Genomic DNA, 22,208 nt, shown 5'->3' with positions numbered 1-22,208 from the left:
TACAACGATGGCTGTTTGAAAGTGCTCTATAAATACTGTTGACTTGACTTGATTTCATAATTGTTTCCACCTTCCACAACAAAAATGGATTGGCATATCTTACTGCAGAGGAAGCATTTTTGGGTTTAATGTTTGTAATATTCAGTCATAGCAAGCATAGGTACCACTACACAGCCTATAATCAGCATCCTGTGTGTGAACTGTGTACTTTCCTTGTACAATCTAACACATGAGACTCTGGTACTCCATTTTTTGGGGGGCGGGGGGGCACTCTGAACAACCAAACCACACATTTGAACAATGTTCGGAGTATCTGAATGGTCTGAGCATTGCAATCAGAGTATATTATGAATGGACCTACGTCGCAGTTTTTGTAAAATAAATTTCCCCTTAAAAAAAAACAACAACAAATAAAACATTTTTAAACAAAGGCAGAAAAATAGCAAGAAAATCAGTGAAATAGTAGTGAGTTACACACACACACACACACACACACACACACACACACTTTGGTCATGAATGACAAAAGTAAGGGTTTTTGACTGTTCAGTGGTCAATTTCCTGAACTTATCTGTGTGTGCTTTTTTATCCGGGTTTCCTCATCATGTTATTTGGTGACTGCCTGAGTGAAGGATTCAGCTCATATTCTGTTCCCACAAACAAACAAAAAAAAAAACACCCACATGTGTAAAGTGTGCATGGGCATGCATGTGAGCATGAAGGAAGGACAACCTTCCTGTGAGGATATGGGGTCCAGAAGAGGGACAGCGTCAGTCACAACTTAGTGGTCTGCAGGACTGTGTGTGTGTCATCCTTTTGAAAGCACATTCATTCATGTGAAATTGACAACCTTAACTCGACACGCTGAGTGTGCATGTCATTGAAGAAGGAAAATACTTGTCCAATGTGGAATGGGACTTCAGCCCTATGCGGCAGAAAGTTTTCATTTGCGATAGTGTGGAACACAGCATTCCAGTTGAACCTGAAAAAGCCCAATTATCAGCATCTCTCTCTGGGCCTCTAAAGCAACCACACACAGAGACCACCGTGGAGGTGAATTGGGTCTTATAGATGTCCTTTCTTACAATCAATTCAAGGCCTGTCAACTTTCCGCATTCATCTCCATGGATTGCCCCTACACTGTCTTGAAGGTTGCTGCATTTTCGCTTTATTCCATACTCCTTTGAGCTTATTCTTCCAGGAGGAAAGTAGAGAACTATTCATTACATATTAGAGGCTGCAGTCGCGTGTTCATAAAATTTTATGACCTTGCTGTTTTCAGAGACAAGTTAAAAATCAACTTTTATGTGGCTTCTCACACAGTGGAAAATTTGAGGTCAAACAAATTCTATCGCAGGTCAATTTGCTGGACTTTCAAACACCATTGGAATTAAAAATAGTAAAGAGCTGGTGACTAGCCCGGATAGTTTTGGACAAGAGGCGGGGTACACACTGGACTGGTCGGCAGTCAATTGTAAGGTCATACTCACATTCTTGGACGATGTAAAGTTTTCAAGCATCTTTTCAACTCTTTGCCATCACTAATAGCCCCTTTCTGTCTGATTACGCATGAAAAAAAAGTTTGCATTCTAAACTGTAAATGTAGCGGCATCAAAATTCTGAGGTTGGTGCATGCTAAATGGATTGCACTGACCGTATATATTGCGCTTGTATTTGTGCTCAAACAGGTGACTGCAACATTTTGTATGTATTGGCCATAAAAGCTTGATGAGGGGGCCAAATAGCAATGACTATTGCTCTCTGTGAGCGTGCTTTACATCTGGTTCCTGAACATCCTCAATATTCTTGCTTGCAGGCCAACATACAGTAAATAAAATGGAATCAAGTGTTCCTGACAACATATGAGTTCTATGACTCAACGTTGCCATCATGACCTTTCGATGCAATCGATAAGATCCATTTTAATGCAAACACAACTCCATTTCGACCCTCCAGTGATCTACCATATACACAAAAGTTGTGTAATTCATGTTCGCTTATACAGTCTAACAAAGAATAAACTTTTCTTCTATCTCTTGCTGTTTTATCTGCTTGTCATCTTGACAGGAGGTTTTGTGAAGCAGCCATTCAACACTCCTGAATGCCCATCTCACGTCTACATCAGAGAGAGCCAAAGAAGCTGTCTCGACCACCAGGCCACCAATGTTTATTTTCTGTCAAAATTGGCAGAAGAAGAGCAAAGAAAGCTTTGCTTCGCCTCCAAGAAAGTAGATTATTGACGTACGACTATAAAGCAGAAGGGATTAGCTCTTTAAATGACAGGCGTGTGATCATTGTCCCGTTCAGCTGAGTCAGATATTAACTGAGGAAAATCTCCTGGGGGTTAATGGTTAGGTTGGTGCCACCGCAAGGCGCTAAACGTCTGCGTCAATTTAGATGGGCTCCATTTGGTTGTTCCAGCATTGCACGTATCATTTATACCTGATAAATGGAGAGCCTGAGCTGAATGCGATCGCAGGAATAAATTAATCTTTCCCTCAATTTGGCCATTAAATGCAATCAGTATAAAGCCACAGTCAGAGATACTAATTTAACACTATGTTTATGACGGTGATGAAAGTTTCTCGTGGTGTAGTATTTTTAAACTAAAATGCACGTCAAAAGAAAAAGTGAGGATCACCTCTGGGTTCCACATTGCATAGAGAAATACAGGCGGGAAGTGGAAAGAAAAGATCGACAGATAGAGTGACATTAATAATATCAAGCTGCTACAATATTTGTCTCTTGGTCCACATTGGCGGGAGTATGGATGATGGAAGTATCTGCAGTTTTTTTTAAGGAAAGATGCAGCATGTAATGGTGGAGGGCATGTTCGGTGTCCTAAAATTGTCAAAGTTGATTTACAAAGCAGGGCGTAAATATCTCCTTGCAGAGCTCCTGTCTGTTTTACCAATCAGATAGAATGCCCACTGTGACATTGGAATGCTCCTAGACAGACCGTGGCCAGACCTCAGTCTTAAGAAGAGGCATATGAAATGTATGGATGGCAAATATTATTGTTACTGGTGTTTTCTTTTCATGATGACACCAGTTCGAATGGGACTTTGATTAGCCGACCCCTGTCCTATGCTCATGCCAATGACTGACATTGTAATGTGTCCCTCCTCGCTTTCCGTTCTGTGCGAGTGTGCCAATCTACCCAGCATCCTCATTCAGCTGTCATCATTCAAAAATATGGTCATATCTTACAGATATGTCATGCCACACACGCAAAAAAAAAAAATCAACCATACTGTACATAACATCGCAGTTGTCAATATAACTGTTATTTTAGTCAATATTGGGTTCTAAAAATGGAATGGAAAACTGTACATGGACAGTAATATACAGAACTGAACCAAACTGTACCATTTTGAGAACGGCGTTTATATCTCAACTTGAGTCTGAGCAGGAATTACTTTAGCATCTGGCTCAGTAAAATCCATTTATTTTTAACGTCATTCAGTAGACAGTGTATTTTGCATTCATCCCTCCATACTCTACTTCATTTCATCTTCCATCCGCCTGTCTTCTGTAACTGTCCTTTTTACTCCCACCTGTCTTTTTCTTGCTCCACTCGCAATCTCCTCTGAGGACAAGAAAGGACAGTGCATTATTCTGGCAGCCTGCCACTCTCAAGGCTTGGGTGGAAAAATAAACAAGTGTCCACATGTTCCCAAGGAATTTTAATGACTTCCATAAGACCGATCCATTTACCTGCCAGACGGCAGCATGAGGCAAGGACCAGACTCAGAATGAGCTACTTTCCATGCACTGATGACGAGTGTTGTGGACAAAAGCCCAAATGCATGCTTTGAAGTGGTGAATTGCATTAAAAGAGTTATTTCAAAGACATACCCGTGAGCGAGTAATACACTGGTTCTACGTCAATCTACAAGGTTTCTTTGAGACGTCACCTCTTTCATCTTCAAAAAATTGAGATTTTCCATTGAATTTTAAATTTACTGTGTTAATTACGCTACGTTGTTCAAAAACTATATTTTTTAGTTAAGAAGACAATGTCAAGAGGCAATGTACAGCATTTTCTGCATGATAAGGTACGTCCTATTATAAGGTGCATCTTCAATGAATGGCCTATTTTAAACTTGTTTTCATATATAGGGCGCATTGCATTATAAGGCGCATGGAATAGAAGCCACAATAGTGGCTTCGGTTGCGCTATGCAGCCATTAGATGGTGATACGCTAAAGGGAATACAATACAATACAATACTTGGAAATAAAATGTATTATTATTATTATTATTATTATTACAGAGTTATTTATTTTGAGCCTTCACAACCAACAGAGCCATGAGAACTGGTCACGGACATGGAAAAATAAATTGTATTGCAAAGCAAGAAATGAAAGACAAACGTTATGAAGAGTATTAATTCAACAAAAAGGCACACAATCCTCGTGGGCTCACATCCACAAGGGGCTAAATATCCTTAAAAGTCTTGCTTGTCTCCTTCCATCGTTTAGTCAGTAGTTAGTGATGCTTTTGGTCTTATCTTCGGTTCATCATGTCCGCTCAGACCTGGCAAAAGTATTTGTGGAGTGTGCATTGGCGAATGGACATGTCAATTAGTGTCGGGCAGAACCCTTTTAGGTTACAAATGCTTCCTGCTAATAATCCCCACATGATGGCAGAGGAACACAAACAGTGAAACAGATTAATGGGGACTATAAAGAGACTGTAACTCCATATATACGGTGCATCGGATTAGAGGGCGCACTGTCAGCTTTTCATATAATTGACTGGTTTTAGGTGCGCCTTATAGTGTGGAAAATACGGTACATGGAAACAGCTAAATATGTGAACTTGCTGACAGGGTGGGCAATGACAGGGTGGACATTTTTGGGCTAATTTGCATCCTGTGGACCTTCATTTAACATGATCCATTGCGCAAGCTGACTGTGTACTATTTAATAAATATAGGTCGAATATCTGAAAGGTTTCCGTATCAATTGAAATGTCATAATGAGTGAGTTCAAAAGTGCGACTTTAAGAGGTGTTTTTGAACAAGTTTAAATCTAAAGGTTTATACATTCATAAGGTAAAAGTTTATAACAAATATTTTTTATGGTCTGTATAGCAGATATTTATTTACTGTGGGCGTATCCGGAATGTATCAAAGTGAAAAACGGGTGTTCACTACATATATGAAACAATTGGGTGCTGGGTTGAGTTTTGCCACTACACTTGGTGATCTTGAAGCACTACAAGGTTTAGGACTCCTCATGCTGCACCCTTGTCCGCACGGTCTTACATATTAATGAAAAGAAAAGGGTTGTGTAATTTCATTTCCATGCCATAGTTCCATAATATTGGTCAATGTTTGTTTTTAACTTTTATTAATAACAATTGTTAACCTGTTTCTACACTTATATGGGAGAAATAACTGTTGGGACTTGATCATACGAGTCATATTCTTACATATTTAAAGATACAGGAAAGCAAAAGCAACAGTGCTAAATGACTGCAGGGTTTCATAATATTAATATGGCGTTAAGAATTTAAAACAATATTCAATATTTGCAGATGTTCAGGTTTGTTGTAGCTAATTTTCATTGAGTAACTCATGACTGTTTTAGGGGGGGGGGGGGGGGGACATTGCATGATTGGCATGGTTTGTTGGCCGCAAAAATTATGCTTACTCTTCAGCCAAAACAGCATGTGCCAAAGACACACTGGTACGTCAAAGGTATCCATAGACTGTAAGCACCGTGTATGGATTTGTGACACTATACAATATTGTGAAGTTGACTTGCAAGAACAAAATATTGCCTGTGTACAGATATTTTACTGTCAGGTGTGAAAACCTTCCAACTCCCATGAAGCATGTAATTTATTGGAGCAAAGGCATGAATATCAAGAGGAACCCGAGTGAACTCTGTGTACCTCGACTTGATGTAATACTCTGTTGAGGGTCATGGTTACACAATAAATCTCTGAAGCTGCTTGTCAGGACAAATAGAGAGACCTATGTAAGAGAGCTGGACAACCAACCACCTCTGATCCCACCATGTTTAATAGGTACTTTGTTGCCCTGTGTCCTGTGCCACAACATAATCCTGGCATTCTACAATTCTGTCCATCTCAACGAAGCTTTGTGTGCATTATTAGCAAATTAAGCTTTGTAGAAGCCTACTTCATAAAACCTTTTGCTAACACAAATGCTGCTTCACATCTGCGCCTTTGTGATCATTACCTTCTCAGTGCCATCATTCGCATTATGAAATAATCCATTTTCACTGTACATGTCTCAGCGCTGGGGACTGCTCAGCCCACTGGCAGGACTGCTGTTTATACTTCTCATCTAGGTTCTGTTTTTCTGTGACGGAACCAGCTGCACAGGAAATGACAACAGAGTGAGAAAATGAGGAATGAGCCACTCATTCTCATTGGATTATTGCTTGCTTTAGTCACATCAAACGGGGCCTATTCAGTCCAGATGGCTTCAATTCCTCTGTGTTTCCAATTGTTTCATCAACAAGTCTGAAAGTGATACTTGGCTGTGCCTTGTCCGACTATTGGGAAGCAGTTTCCGATCTAAAGGTTGGTCTTCCCTCATAGAAATAATTTGAGTAGAATTCATACAATAACAAGCGATCTGGAGCCTATCCCAACTGAATTTGGGTAAGATGTGGGTTTACACCTGCACGAGTCACCAGTCCACGGCACAATCACAAGGCACATCCAGTATAGACAGACCGCTATCTATCACATTCACACCTACAGGTATGTAGAATTAGAGTCCTCGATTAAACTACCGGTAAGTTAAACTAAAACGAAACTAATTAAACCAGAGTATCAGGAGAACGCCAGTGAAAGCACTCGGAGAACATACAAACCCCAAAAAGACGGGTAACCAGCCGAGATTGGAAACCAGAAACAAATATTTCACAGTGCTGTCAAGTAGCACTTAAATGGTTAACCAAAGATGTACAGAATACAGTAAAGTTTTTAATACAACAAAATATCCAACCAGCAAGCCTAAATTCTTTTAAAAGATAAGATATTGTAAACAGCACAAACCAAAATGTTTTTTTATGCCTACAGGAACCCACAAAATCGTTGGATCATCGGATCAAAAGTATGGGAAGAGTGTTGTCGTGTGCGATGGCATCTCCTTTACTGGTAAAAGAAGGCCGGTCCTCACTGAAGGTAATCTCAATGCAAAGAGATATCCGGAAGACATGCCAGAACCAGTGGCAATCCCATAACTCAACTGTCTGAGATTGAGCGCTATCTCGACCTGAGCGTGTTTTATCAGTGCATTTGGGAGTCGAGAGGATGGAATGGCCTGCCAGCAGTCCTGACCTCAACCTCATTGAAGACTTGTGGGATCACCTTTGGCATGCTTTTCATTACACTGCCACATTGGCTTACTTGCGTGGCATAATTCAGGCATTTCAATCTATATTTAGACGTGACTGATATAGTATGACACAACATTACAAAGTAATCTTGGACTGAATCTGATAAAACGCTGCACTTAAAATTCAGTAAAAGGGAAACCAAAACAAATTTGTCCACCGAAATTGAACTCTGAGCAACCTTAACAAAATGAATTGATCTCAACTGTTAGCAAAGAAACCTGATCATAGTGACTTTGGAGCCCTGAGTGCAAACCTGCATGAAACCGAAAATGTTTAGTTCTTCTGTCAAAGGACATATTCGGTAACGGTATTGTTTCAGTGCTCATTCTGGAGCCAGTTCCCCAAAGTTTTGCTTTTATTTTTTTTTTTCTGAAGGTCACAAAGAGAAATCAAGGTGAATATGCTGGTGCTGATGCGGCTTTACAGCTGTGCCGTACTTGAGAGCCAAAGAGTGAGTGTGAAAGAATTGAATGCCATCATTTCCACAATAAAAAAAATACAAATAATTTATATATTTATTATTCCTGAGTTTTGGTGGAAATGTTGGTTCAAATTAAGATTCATAATACGGTATAAAGCGTCATGCTTGGAGAAAAAAGATGGGGGGATAAAAAGATTTAGAGCTGATTTATGGCAGTGCAATGCAAGGGACATGATAGCTAGCGTCTGTCATATATGTCTGGCCTTAATACATTACTAAAAAGGTGCTTGGTATCTCACTGAATCATCACTTGGACTTAATGTTTTACGGCATGTAGGTGCATGCATGAATGAGATTGCAAAGTGTAGAAGCACCCATTAGTACCAACACTAAACACCAGTTTGAAATAGTATTTATCTTAAAATCGACTGCTGCACAAGACACAACTTGGAGCCTAATCTCTTCGCTCCCTCCCCAATCCTCTTGGTAACAGTTGGCTGCAAGACAAAACACACTGCCGAGAGATTTGTGGCAAAATTCGCTGAAACTGTGGTGGTGGGCAGATATAAGAACCATGTTCTGTGTTTTCTGAAGTGTTTCTGAGCCCATGTGGCAATACCCTTTCCACAATGATGCCGGTTTTTAACTCAGTGTCACCTGAAGAATCGCAGGTCACACGCATTCCAAGTTGGTTTTCAGCCTTGCCGCTCGGATGCAAGGGATCTCTTCGGATTCATTAAATCTTTTGATGGCATTATGGATTGTTGATGATGAAATCCACAAATTATTTGCAATTGTGCATTGAGATCCACGGTTCTTAAAGTGTGGAACTATCTGCTTACGCGGTTCAACACTAAGTGATAAACCTCACCGCGTCCTTGCTTGTGAATAACTAAGCCTTTCCGAGATGCTCCTTTTATACTCAATCATGAAACTCACCTGCATCCAATCAACCTGCTTACCACTAGAATGTTCCAAACAGCTTTTTGGAAGTATGTTGCAGGCATCAAATTTTAAATGAGGGAATATTTGCAACAACCCCCCCCCCACCCCCACACCCAAACTAACAAAAAATAATATTCATCAGTTTTGAACATTAATTCCCGTTTTAGCATTCCTAATTTTATTGAATTGGGGTTCTTCGAGGAGCCACTGCTTACTCAAATACGGTTTTGTGTTACCAAGACAACCAGGAAAGGAGCCGTTCTGAGCACTAAACTTTACTTTGACTTTTAATTTTATTTTAACTTGTGGAGGCGGTACATTTAATTACATGTCAAGTCATGGGATGATCAGTGCATGTGGCGCATGCGCCGGACACATTGCCAAACAGAAGTAACAACACCGGCAAACTGTCGGGGCATATGATTCAAATCTGTAAAGAAAAATACATCGGAAATGCTTGTGTGTTTGAGGATTAGCACATACCGCAATTACCAGAAATAGGAAGAAGGAGCCTCCTCACTACTAAAGCATTGAATTACCAACTTCGAAAGGCATGAATGAAAGCTTGGATTTATCACCCCATGTCACACTAGGAGGGTCGAGTGGGAGGAAGCAAGTGAAAAATCCCACACTTTTCACAAAAGTGAGATATGACGAGGAGAGCACGGGCAATAGGCGATCTCTTATCAATGGGGCCCAGTGGCAAAAGCCCAGCCCCCACCTACAAACTACAAACACATGTAACACCCCCCAACACACACACACACACAACATTCACTGGCTGCTTAGCATGCTGACACTTGAGAGGGCGGCACCTCTCTTGTGCACACAGAAAGCCATCTCGGGCCCATTCACATCTTGCCATTCTATTCTTCTCTGTCGTAAAAAGGGGTCCCGTGAAAGGAGGGAAGACGGTCCTCTGCCATTTCATTTAACGTGCGAGACTCTCCAAGCAGCCACAATGGAATGTTCACCCTCTCTTTATTTATTTCATGACTGAATCTCAAGCTTTAGCGCATGCAGCAACAAGACAAAATGGCAATTTTAAAACTCATGCAAGCAGGTCATAGTTCCCTGGCACTGGCAGCTCTGGGAAACATCCCAACTGCACAGTCCGTAAGATTGCAGGGCAGCGAGATAACAGCCTTGTCGATGGCGAACACTAGGTTCATTATGTCTGTCACACAAACCAGGCTACAGCTGTGAGGAAAATGGTTCAACCAACCTGCTGCTTAATAGCCAACTTGCTTCTCGGTGCCTCAGAGTCTTCTTCTAGGAGTAGAGTAGAAGGATGTGATCCACCTGCACTGCAGTAAGTCCGGTGCCAGCACTGCTGCTCACTCTCTGTCTCTCTTTCGAGCACGCCTCTCTCATTCTAGCCCAACACTGTCAAAATCGTCTTCCGGTCCAGCTGCCCGCCTTTCACGCTCCTCCCCTTTCTTACTCACTCGCTCAGTCCCTCTCTAGCCCCGGTGCTCTTCTATACCCGCCCCCCGCCGCCCCCAGCCCCACCCTCCAGCAGAAAAAATCTGCTTCACCGAGTTCTATGCTGAGCAAAGACACATTTTATCTGCTGCAAAGAGCAAGCCAGCATGGTGTGAATTTATTATTTTTTATTTATTTTAATTTTTTTTTTTACATTTATTTTTATTTATTATTATCGTGCGTGTGTGCGCGCACGTGTGTGTTTGTATCGGAATGATGGGTCCTTGTTTTTCAATTAATCCTTTGTCAGGACTGCAGGTTGTAATTTTCCAGGAAATCTGTTGTGGCATGTGACTAATTGTGAAATATTTCATCAAAATAACATGAGCTGAGGCTGCAAAAATTCTCCGTCTCTGGTTCTTCAAATATAAACAAATGGGGGATTGCTCAAGTATCATTATGGCAGTTCTTTTTGCCAGCCAAACAGTCGATGCGCAACTCAGCCAAGCGTTTGACTGCATCTATCCAAGTGCAGCCCAGATATCTGAGTTATCTTTCATATATGCACATGAAAGATAACGCAGATATCTTTCATGTGCATCATTTCATTTTCAAGAAGCTAACATGTGCAATACGCAGCAGGCCACTTCTTTGTAAACGGTGACTAGTCTCCCTGAAGAAGCACATACCTGTCCCTAAATAAACCTGCCCCTCTGAGAAACCATAGCAGCAGCCGGATGCCCGGTCTAACATTAGAACGTTTGCGGGAAAATGTGCAGAAGGTCAAAGCCCTCTCTGTGGGTTCAAAAATTGATGTGCATCTAGATTATTTATGACCACCTAACTCTTTTCTGCATGCCTCCTTTAAGCAGAGGAAGACTGAATATAGTGAGTAAATTTTTCATTTTTTTTTTGTATTTTGTAATGATGTTCTTTGATCGGAACAGCAACTGATGACTTGATTTTGACAAAATAAACCTGAAGCAAATTCACTGCAACTGCAATCGTCAATAGTGAAGTCTTGCACTACCAAAATTACTGAGCAACAACAAATGCTATGTGTTAAAACATAGTGTATACGGCAAAGGCCATGTTTTGCTATGTAATATTTTACATTTAAAATTTGATAGTTTGTTGTGAATTCTACATAAAAGGTTATTATTATTCGGTATACATTATAAATATGATAGAATGGAATGAAACCCCAAGATAATGTTTTGACCTCAATAAGGGAGAGTGGTGTCGAAGGAGTTTCAGAAAGATCAACCTGACAGACACTTTTCAGATTGCTTTTCAGCGTCGACACGAAAAAATAATCAATTTGTCGATCATTAAGAATGGAATGTGGTGGATTGCGTGAAATTAACACCTGATTGTGTTTTGATTGAGGCAAACTTTATGTGCAAACAATACGCGGTGCTACTAATTCACTCTCAACTGGTCTGCGGTCCAAATAACAAGAGCACAAATTGCAAGTTGAGCTGCAGCCATGTAGACCATTCCTTTATTCTTCTAAAAAAAAAAAAAAGATGGATTGCAATTAGATAGGAGTTCAGAACATTCAGAGAGCTCTTCTTCCGTCATTTAAAAATAAAATCCCTTCACCGCAGGTCAGCTGTGATATTGCACAGTTCGCCCATTGGCCGGGATGTTGTAATCATTAATAATAAGAAGAAGAAGACAAATTTTTAATCAACAGATGGTCATTTTATTTATTATTTTGATGAAATGAAAAAATCAGTTTACTCTCCTAATTATTCTGATTTATTTTTCTGGAATATACCGTTCACGTGTTTGCTTGATGATCCCAAGGCCATTTTAGTGGACAAATGGGCGTACTCTTCCCATGTGTGTCTTAGAGTGAGAGGTTGGGGGTGGGGGCGGGGGCGCGGTGGTGAGGGGTTGGGTTTCGTCTCTTTAATTCCCATGTTGACTGTAACCTCAAGTGACAGAGGCAAACCTGGTGCTTTGTGTAATGAGTCCATGTCTGGCACAAGGTCAGGGGGAGCTCATTAGGGCCTAAATGCACACACCGTGACACGGACTTTAATCAAATTACCACCATGTGATAGCACATTTTAGCTAAAAATAACTTCAGTCTTCATGTTAGAAGACCACAACATAATCCCCAATGTGTTACTGCAAAGAATACACTCTCACCTTTGCATGCAGTACTATAATATACAGCATCGAGAAAAAAAAGCGTCATATTTTGTCATGTCGCGTCTACTTGTGTGAAACCTATGCCAGCAGCCGCTTCCATAAAAATGTTATTTTATATGTTCTTTTTATGTTCAATTGACTTTGCTTCTCCCCAGAGTCTTGTATTTGGTCTCTGAATCCGGTGCGTGCTTGGGTTGCGGCAGGCCGCCTGCAATTTGAATGATCACGTCTGCCTGACAGCAGAGGAGACTGCGGGACAGACACACAGACCACTGCCAAGTACAGTATTGTTGCTTATCCACTCCACTTCAGAGCAGAGTGGATAAGTTTCCATTGCAGACTACCAGAGGACTGAATGCATTTGTCATGTTTATTGTATTCCACAATTTTTCCAGCAGAGGTCATTTTTGCAGGTATAACATTCCTTCTTCTGAATATTTCTTGGGATCTTTTCTTTTTTGTGTCTTTTTCTTATGTGTATGATATTGTCAATTGGATGACATGTTACAGTTGGCAAAGTTGTAATCGAGCAATTTGTACACTAGGGAGTAGCAAGTAGTCAGGTTGTGCGCAATTGCAGTAACTGTGTGCAAGGGACCTTGCAGAATGCACCTGGATGAGTACATGGGCATCTGGGAAATTCTTAAGTAACAACAACTGTAAAAGGAGACTGTGTAGGAATGATGCAAAATTAATTTCACGCACAGGAGGAAAAAGTTTCTGATATGCTGAATGAAAATAATCAAGCACTAAAGGAAAACACATCATAAATCAACCAATTTGAAAAAAAAAAGTACTACATGTAGTTTTTACATATAAAAAATGCAGTGTGTATGCTTTCTTGACCAATGTCAGGTCACATAACTTCAGAAAGCCGAGTTGCTGCTCTCTTTGTCATGTTTCTATTTACAACACGAGGAGGCACTAATGGATCATCCAACTGAGAAGTGCGGTACTGTGCACCCGCGTGCCCAATTGCGAGCGTGAATGTGAAAGTTTATTTTACAGTTTGGGTATTGCGACACAAATCTCCTGGCCTTTCATCACAGAAAGTTTTGTTTTCGTTTTCTTTGTGCTACATAACCCGATAATCATTCATGTCAAAAGTGACAGCATGAGAGTTATTATAAGAAACACAGTAGCACACCTGTATCCGAAAAAGACTTATGGGTGTGTGTGTGTGTGTGTTTTGTACATTTTCGGTGAATCGGGAGTTGCCACAATATTCTTTCATGCATTTGGATTTGTGGTACATTCAACCAAATGCAACTCACTGGGGTGCGGCTGAGAACCCTAACACACTCTCAACCCCAATAGCATCTCACACACAAACACACGGACAAGTGTGAACCTGCCAATATGAAGGAAAGCTTTTTGTGTGAGGAACACTATATGTCTTTCGACCATATGACAAGACATTCAAATATAATGACAAAGTCGTTCAAATGCACTGGTAAAGTTGTTTGAATACATTGTTAAAACACTGGTTAAAAATGTTTTATTTCTCATAATGCCATGGAGTACTGACTTTAAGCACATGTCCGTGTTAATACTCGGTGGCATTACAGGGGAAAATGCGATGCTTTTACTGTTCAGCCGAGCGGGGTAATCAAAATCAATTAGACTATCATCACTTTAGTGTGGACAACAGATTATTAATCCAAAATCATTCAACCCCGACATCATCAACAGTCAAATAGAGTGCATGCACACAAATGAAAAAGTCCTTCTCAGACCGAGGCTGTGGATGGTGCCTCATCAAGCGACCAGCTGTTATTTATCAGGGAAACACCCATTGTGATAATAAACACAATCATTTTCACAACCAATCAGTGGCTGTTAACACAGCCACAGGACGATCTAAGACATGTGAAACTATTAACAACACATGCTTGGGAGATCATCACAAGAAAATAGTTCCGAGGTCAACAATAATGCCATGCCTGACGTTCATGTGAATTGTAGTCAATAATAAAATTGAGTTCGACAATCACAAATACCTATATTGGACGACCGAGTGACAAAAGTATACATATAGTACTGGATGTCATGGACGCTTTATGGATAAATCAGACAGCATTATGAACTATCCATCCATCCATTTTCTACTCCCCTTATCCTCATGAGGGGGCATGCTGGAGCCTATCCCGGCTGTCTTCGGCCATGAGGAGGGATACACCTTCAACTGGTTGCTAGCCAATCACAGGGCACACACAGATGAACAAACATTCGCCCTCACAAACACACCGATGGACAATTTAGAGTGTTCCATTGACATGCAATACATGTAATAATAAAATAAAAATGCATGCCGAATCGTTCAGGGTAAAAGGCTTGCATGCGGATAGACATTTGGGATCATCAAAATATGAAAAGACTTCAAATGCCTTTGATGGTGAGGCTGGTGAGTGGAGGAAAAGCTCATCTGACAAAAAGAGAAGCGGAGGAGGGCGAGAAGGAAAGAAAAGATGACTAACACTCACAGATGGGGAAACAGAGATGAGCAGGGGATGAAAATGTGGAAAAAACAACAGGAGGGGCTGGGTGACTTGATTCAGCAGTTATGTGGCTATTGTGTCATATTATTCTTAGTAGTAGTATTTTTCTTTTGTACTTTTATTTTTGCCTCGAAAATGTAATTACCTTGATTTATTCCAGTGTTTTGAGGATACACTGTGTTATTCTTTTCATCATAAATGGTCTATTTGTATCTTTGAATGTGGCAAAAAGTTCTACAATATTTGAACAAATGTATTACTAGTAACCACACTTGTTTTTCTTGACACCCTGCCGACTCATTCTGCCCACCTTCACCTTTTTTAAACGAACCTTGCGGCTGACGTCAAATGTCATTTTTAGTTGAAAAATGGATGGTGGGCCACAAATGGCCCCGGGCCATAGTTTAGACACCGGTGGATTATACTGCCGATTTTTTCACATTGAAAATTGCTTTGACATTTTAGATCTATATATATGTATATATATATATATATATATATATATATATATATATATATATATATATATATATATATATATTTTTTTTTTTTTTAAGTGCCGGTGCTAGTGAAAATGTATAATTTTGCATGTCTGTATGTAGACCAGGAATTAAAGATGATCATCCTCTGATGGAGAAAAATGCCAATCCAGTAATCGTTGAAAGATATGAAAAAGAAAATGAAAGTGTTATGTGACACATGATGAGGAATGTTCGCATCCTTCACTGACCTTGCAAGCCTTGGACTTTGGAGCACTGCCAAACCAGGACTGGAAGAGCAAGTTGCATGGAAGAGCACGTTTGAAAGGAGAAACGGGTATTTCATTCCTTCATTTCATCGTGGCATTTATCTCAAAAAGGAGCATGTCTCTCTCTACTTTCAGCAGTGAAATAAAGTCAGACAGTTGCAGAGAAAAAAAAAGTCTCAGAGAAAACGACTGACCAGGGGAACTGACAGCGCCAGAGTATAGTTGACACGGTTCCCGTGTGGCCGTTATGGTGCAACATAATGCTCAAAACAGAGCTGCTCTGATGATGCAATCAAAAAGGGTTCTTACAGGTTGCGCAGAGGTTGAAATGAGGGCATGGTGATACAGAAATCTCTTAGAAGCCTTATTGAACTTGCCCATGGAACATAACTAGATCTTTCAATACAAGAAATTTGTTGCAAAGGGGGCGGCCCAGTTATGTTTAGAGTGATTATCCCTTCACAATGCATAACACTTTTGTAGGAAATGCCCGCAAAGTCGAAAGGTCGACACACCTCATGATGCTTAGCAGCTTACTAATCAACCCTTTTATTAAGGTTGCCTTTATACACGCCCATGCCATAAAATTGTCGATGTCATTTTTGGGCACATGTGAGATATTCTTTGGATCTTGAGCATTTCCTTTTGTTCTTCATACTTTTCAGTTCTCATAATTGCTACAAGTTAACCTTTGCTACATCTGTCAAAACAATCTATACAGAACATGGGTAGCTTTTACTGTCGTGGTTCCAGTGGTTTGCAATTAGTTTTACTGTCTAGACCAGAGGTGGGCAAACTACGGCCCGCGGGCCCGTTGGTCTTTCTAATCCGGCCCGCCAAAGGTTGGTCCACAATTAAGGTTCGATGTGAATGATTGCATTCATTTCAATTGGACTTGTAATGACAGGCATTTCACCGCCAGGTGGCGCATTGACTTGAAGTTGCAGAACACGGGGGGGGGGGGGGGGGAGGGGGTCTTTTCGACCACCTAGTACCTCTGTATCGCTCTACTTCTACTGGTCTGATCACAACACATCTGCAGCAATACACTGGCTAAAATAGGTCATCAACAACACTGTTGTCATTTTTCAAAAGTATATTAATACAGTACTTTCATGCTTTGGTTCTCTTGATGTTTGATATGGACTGTCAACAAATGCAGTTTTTTTTATGTGCCATAGCTCGTGCTGACCTGGCCCTTCTGTCAAATTTTAAAAGTCAATGCGGCCCCCCGAGCCAAAATGTTTGCCCACCCCTGGTCTAGACTGACATTTGCACTTAGGTTGCGTTGCCAACTGTTTCTTTCCTTGAGCACGACAAAGATTCTGCGCTCTACTTTAAAATATGGCAAGAGCAACGTACAACTTTTGGAAGGAAATTACATTGGTTAGTCTTCAACGGCCAAGACAAGCCAGTTGGGTGAAACTCCTAAAAGTTTCGAGAAATTCTGGTTGCACTTTCTAAATTTCAACAGTATTACTATATTATATATATATATATGGTATTACTATACATAGAGGCAAAAAAAAAAAAAAAGCAAAACCGTTAAAATACTTCTCGGCCTAAATGTTGAGTGTGTATGGGGAGAAACCATGTGTACCTTAGCATATCTGCTGTTGGTCACAGTGGTGAGTGGTTTTCACTCCAAAGAGGCCATTTTACTGTCGTGGTTTAAATGAGGAGGGGCGGATGACCCATGGGACTCTATCTGCCCTTGACACCCATCTATGCCAAGTGCACAAACACCAACTGTGTCAACACCAGGAAGAGCTGGTTAACTGTCTGAGAACATAAGAGCTATTGATAGAATGTGTGACGTGTTATTTTGGAGGGTGTTGTGCCTGCATTCCTCTCCAATGATAACAGGCACCTAGCAATTAAGGATTGTTCTCAAACAATGACCTAATTCTTAAATTAGTTTCAAAGCAATGTTTGGCAACAAATTGTGCAACCACAATCAATGTTGTATCAGAGTCAAAAACTGAATTATAGGTTTGTTGCGGTGAAAGATATGTAATAGCCGCAATAATCGTAGTTGTAGCTGAAATGTCAAAATCCCCAAATACCACCGACGCTGTGCAAACTCAATTGTCAATTCTGTCTTAACAATTATTTTGTGCGGGAGCTCCAGCGATGCTAAATTTAACTGAGATATTTTATGGCAGGCGGCCTGGTGTACCAGCGGTTAGCGCGTCAACCTCACAGTGCAGTGGTACCGGGTTCAATTCCAGTGGATCCTCCTTGTGCGGATTTTGCATGTTCTCTCTAGGCCTGTGTGGGTTTTCTTACCTTATGGTTTGTTTCGCCCCCAACTTTCAACCATTTCTCAAGTTTGAGAAAGTGTGTGAAGATGTGAATCCTGCCTTAAGATGGCCACTGCATTTGTTCACATATATCGCGGCAGCTAGTACAGTTAAATAATGCACACTGCTGGCCAATGTGGTAGCCTCTGTGATGTGTTGGATGTGACTGTACAGCCCCGGAAGCAGTGGCATCAATATTGCCGGCTATCCTGTGATTTCATTCACAGTTTAACACAACGAACTAACGAAATGAATTCGACACAGTGAGAATGGATTGAGGAGACGTGAGAGACCTGCTGTGCCAGGTCTGTTTTTCTTGGTTTTGTTTTTGAATCATGAAGTTTACGATTAGGAATTGAAAAGTTACCGTAGAGGGTGTTTACTGTCCGGTGTGTTTGACTTGTGTTGGATAACAAAAACAAGGGGGTGGAATGAGGTGGAACGGAATGAATATCACGTTCTCATCACCAAGCAGGCATGTTCCAATCCGTCCATGTTCACATCAGGCACAAACAGGCAGCTTTAAGAGTGTTTTCACATTCGTTCCAGCAAATCAAAAATATCGGGGCACCATTACTCATAACAAGCTGTACGCAGAAGGAATTGATGTGTCACAAATGACTCTAGTGGCTGGCAAGACAAGCAGTATGTAATGCCTGTGCATCCAAAAGTTATGAAAATTAAATTCAGACCAACTATGAACTGTATGTCTTTTTAAAAGCTCAAATGGCAGGCCATTAGATAGCTTTGGATACTGTTATCAACATTTCTATCGTAAAGGAATTGCTCAATTGATAGTTAAAGCTTTCAGGACTTGGTTGAATGCAAGAAAAATATGCAATAGCATGTATCGAACATTGACACTCCCATTGTAACATAAAGTCAAGTAAAATTGTCTGAATATAGGTGTAAAATTGTTTACTCAAGGTCACTAACGAATTACAAGCCCATCGTCTGACAGTAGGTGCTCTTCAGGTTTTCTTCTTGAACGTACCTTTATGATCACTCCTCCTATTATCATATCCTGGAGGCCATGAAACCATGCAGAGCAACAGGTCGAGAGTGATGCAATAATTCATAGGATTCAACTATTTACTTCTATTGTACACAAGATAACATCGCACATCTGAAAAGTCTCCAACAATTACTCTTCAAATACCAAATTGTGTCTTTTAGGCCCAGAAAGGACACCGAAAAATGGTTCTCGAGGATATCACATGGCCATGATCTCTGCGATGTTTGTGTAACCTCCAACCCAACGCATATCAGTTGAAGAATAGAACAAAAGATGGGTCCGATGCAGTTATTTCCTATGCTGAGATAAAGGAAATACAGCCCCTCCATCCTGTGACACACGTCCAACTGTATCTCTGCATGCCTCCATCCAGACACATCCTCTGTGGAAACTCGGTGTAGATGTTTGTGTGTGTTGTACAGCTGTGGTTATACATTTATATACATATTCAGATTTCAGGTAAAGTTAAGATAAACACAAAAGGCACCGATTTGCAGTTAAACTTAATTTGACTTTAATTTCAACTTTGTTTCAGTACGTTTTGAACAACTTGCTGTTCGCTAAGAAGAAGCTGAAAGGCATACCGTAATTCATAACGGGTGTTTGATCAAGTCCTTCCATGTATGTCTTTCTGTGACTCCTCCAGTCTCTTTGTATCCCTGTCTAATTTTTATTTTTCACTAATGAAGGGTTCGGTGAACGTACACATGAACTGGTTGGGTTGGGTACCTCTAACAAGGTTAAGAACCACGGATCTGAATACTTAATAAAACGCATGCACGTAACCCCCCCACCCCCACCCATGACAAAAACATGGCTCAAATAAATTAATAAAATCAGCAAATGAAGATGACATTGTTGTCCATGATGATTAAATGTAAACTCCTGACTGCTACTGTATTTTCAGTATGCGCGCGCTTACAAGTCTGTTTTCTGAGTGCTGCTGAGATGAAATAAATTGAAATGAACTTGAATTGACTTTGTGACTTTGTGTCTGTCCACATCTGTCAAACAGGTGGGATCGTTCCTCTCAAGTCATTTTGCCATCACTTGAACCGGACATAACGCAACATTGCTTCTTGTGTAACCATCACTACACAACACTGGGCGTTGACAATCAGTTTTCACAAAAGTGTCATATTTTCTGACCAGTTTTCTATGTGGTCACCAACACAATTGTGATTTTATTTTGGAATGTGGGAGGATGCTGAAGTACCTGGAGAAAACCTCAGCATTGCGAAGCAGACGTGCTAACTACAGCACAACGCTACTTTGCTGCCAGAATCCAGACAAAATCGAGAAAAAAATTATACAAATTGTATAAACACTCTGCAAATGTTTTTGAATCTGAACCCATAATGCAATATAATCACAGTTTTCCTTCAGTGCAATTAAATTATAAATGAGATTCATAGTAGATGTTTTGGTTTTTTCCATTTGTAATTCACTCGGATAGCGCCACACTTGAGAAGAAAAATATATTTTAAATTATGTTCCAAGCCATTTTACTCAAACAAAATAAACCTGCTGAACAAGTTTTCAGGAACATCATTGAGTTAAGCAGCGTTGACAGGGTTTCATCTCAGAGAGGTTGAGGTCATCATTTGGTACACAGGCTGACTGAAAAGACGACTGAGGAGCAATTTGTACTTCACATACTCATTGCAACAATCACCGGGCTTAATTCTACCAAAGTCGATTAATCACCGTGTGTGCGTGTGAGTGTTCGTTTATGTAGGCATTCAAAACAGAAACCAAATTGTTGCGCCTTTTAACCCTTTAGTGCACCCTGTAACCTGATAACATGATAAACTGTCCACTGTCATAACCGCTGTCCCTAAAAGGGTTAAACAAAACGTTATCTGGTGTATGAAGTCAAATGCAATAAGAAATGGACAGATACTCCGATTTCCTCCCACATTCCAAAACCTTGCATGGCAGGCTAATGAAACACTTCAAATTGTTCCGAGGTGTGAGTGTGGATGCTTGTTCGTCTACTGTGATTGGCTGTCCACCAGTTCAGGGTGCAACCTGCCTACCGATTAATTACAGCTGGGATAGGTTCCAGCACACCTGCGACCCTTGTAAGGATAAAGTGGTTTGGAAAATGGATGGATGGCAATCGTTCCATCTTGTGATTGGATAGGTGGTTAAAAAAACTTTTCACAACCCTGCTCGTCGTATAACAAAGAAAAAAAAAAGCCTGTGGTCTAAGATTCAATCACTTTGCAGCAGGCACAGCAACCAGAGCCACATGGTTTTAATAAGGCCGCGAAGCAGCACACAGTGAGGTCATGATGAAGTCATCGCAGTCCTCTGGACAAGTTCACATGTACAACTTTAAATCTACTGAGACCATCTCTCCAACCCATAGATATGCATGTCTAGTCTAGGCATGAAAAACAATAATTGGATAAAATTAGATTTATGTAACTTTCAGTCAATAAGAAGACCAGAAAACAGCAGCAGCTTGGGAGCAATGCATTGATTTCTGTCACACAAGCTTTGTCACATTGGATGAGCTTCACCTCTGATTTTACAGGTTTATATCAAACGAGGTGAGGTGAGGTGACACACAAACTTTTCCGGCTGAAGGAAGTTGTTTTGTTTTTATGTAATGGAAATGTGAGAGGTGGAAAAGTGGTCGACTGCTTAGCTCGTCGACCTCACATTGCACAGGTGACGGGTTTGATTCTGGCTGCGGCCTTCCTGTGTGGAGTTTGCATGTTCTCACCGTGCGTGGGTTTCTCTGGGTACTCCGGTTTACTCCCACATTCCAAAATCATGAAGGGTATGTTAATAGAACGTTCTAAATTGTTCCTAGGTGTGAGGGTGAACCGGATGGTTGTTTGTCGATGCCTGTGCTGCGATTGGCTGGCAACCAGTTCAGGATGTGCCCCGCCTACTGCCCGAAGACGGCTGGGTCAGGCTCCAGCACGCCCGCGACCCATATGAGGATAAACGGATCAGAATATGGATGGATGGAAATGTGAGAGATGACAGTTTTGGTCGTACAGATGGCTAATGCCGAGATTATATCAAGATTGAATGCAGATCGTTAAGATTGAAGATCCTTGATTTAGGTAACTGATTTCGTGGTACACTCGCTTGACTTGTGTGAGGAAATTGTGGGGACAGTTCCCACTCAGTTACTGTGTTGATGAGGGTGTCGATGGTTGTTCGCCTCTAGGTATATTGTCCTTGCAACTGGTTGGCGACCAGATCCGAGAGTAGTCTGCCTTCCACCCACACTACTCAACTGAAGGGTTAGCCTCTTCGCTAGAAGTCCGGTGCTCTGAATCTTT

The 22,208-nt window shown here is 40.9% G+C and overlaps 1 protein-coding gene and 1 long non-coding RNA gene across 6 annotated transcripts in view; one reads left to right on the top strand and one right to left on the bottom strand.

Moving 5' to 3' along the window:
• Window positions 1-15,846, bottom strand: part of add3a (adducin 3 (gamma) a) — a 59,973-nt gene extending 44,127 nt beyond the window's left edge. The window contains exon 1 of one of the 5 annotated variants that reach the window (XM_052084178.1): window positions 15,568-15,846. The gene's annotated coding sequence lies outside the window, so the exon portion shown is untranslated. Of the gene's footprint in view, window positions 1-9,976; window positions 10,182-15,567 lie in introns of those variants that run through there. The other 4 variants (XM_052084180.1, XM_052084176.1, XM_052084181.1 and 1 more) reach the window with 4 other exon arrangements.
• A 2,094-nt stretch (window positions 15,847-17,940) lies between these two features.
• On the top strand, window positions 17,941-19,688 carry LOC127613257 (uncharacterized). The gene is made up of 2 exons (XR_007966126.1): window positions 17,941-18,193; window positions 19,065-19,688. It is a non-coding gene; the product is annotated as an uncharacterized LOC127613257 (long non-coding RNA).
• Window positions 19,689-22,208: the final 2,520 nt, after the last annotated feature.

The sequence above is a fragment of the Hippocampus zosterae genome, chromosome 13 (assembly GCF_025434085.1).
Source record: "Hippocampus zosterae strain Florida chromosome 13, ASM2543408v3, whole genome shotgun sequence".
NCBI classification, from domain to species: domain Eukaryota; kingdom Metazoa; phylum Chordata; class Actinopteri; order Syngnathiformes; family Syngnathidae; genus Hippocampus; species Hippocampus zosterae.
This window is presented reverse-complemented; position numbering and strand designations above follow the sequence as displayed.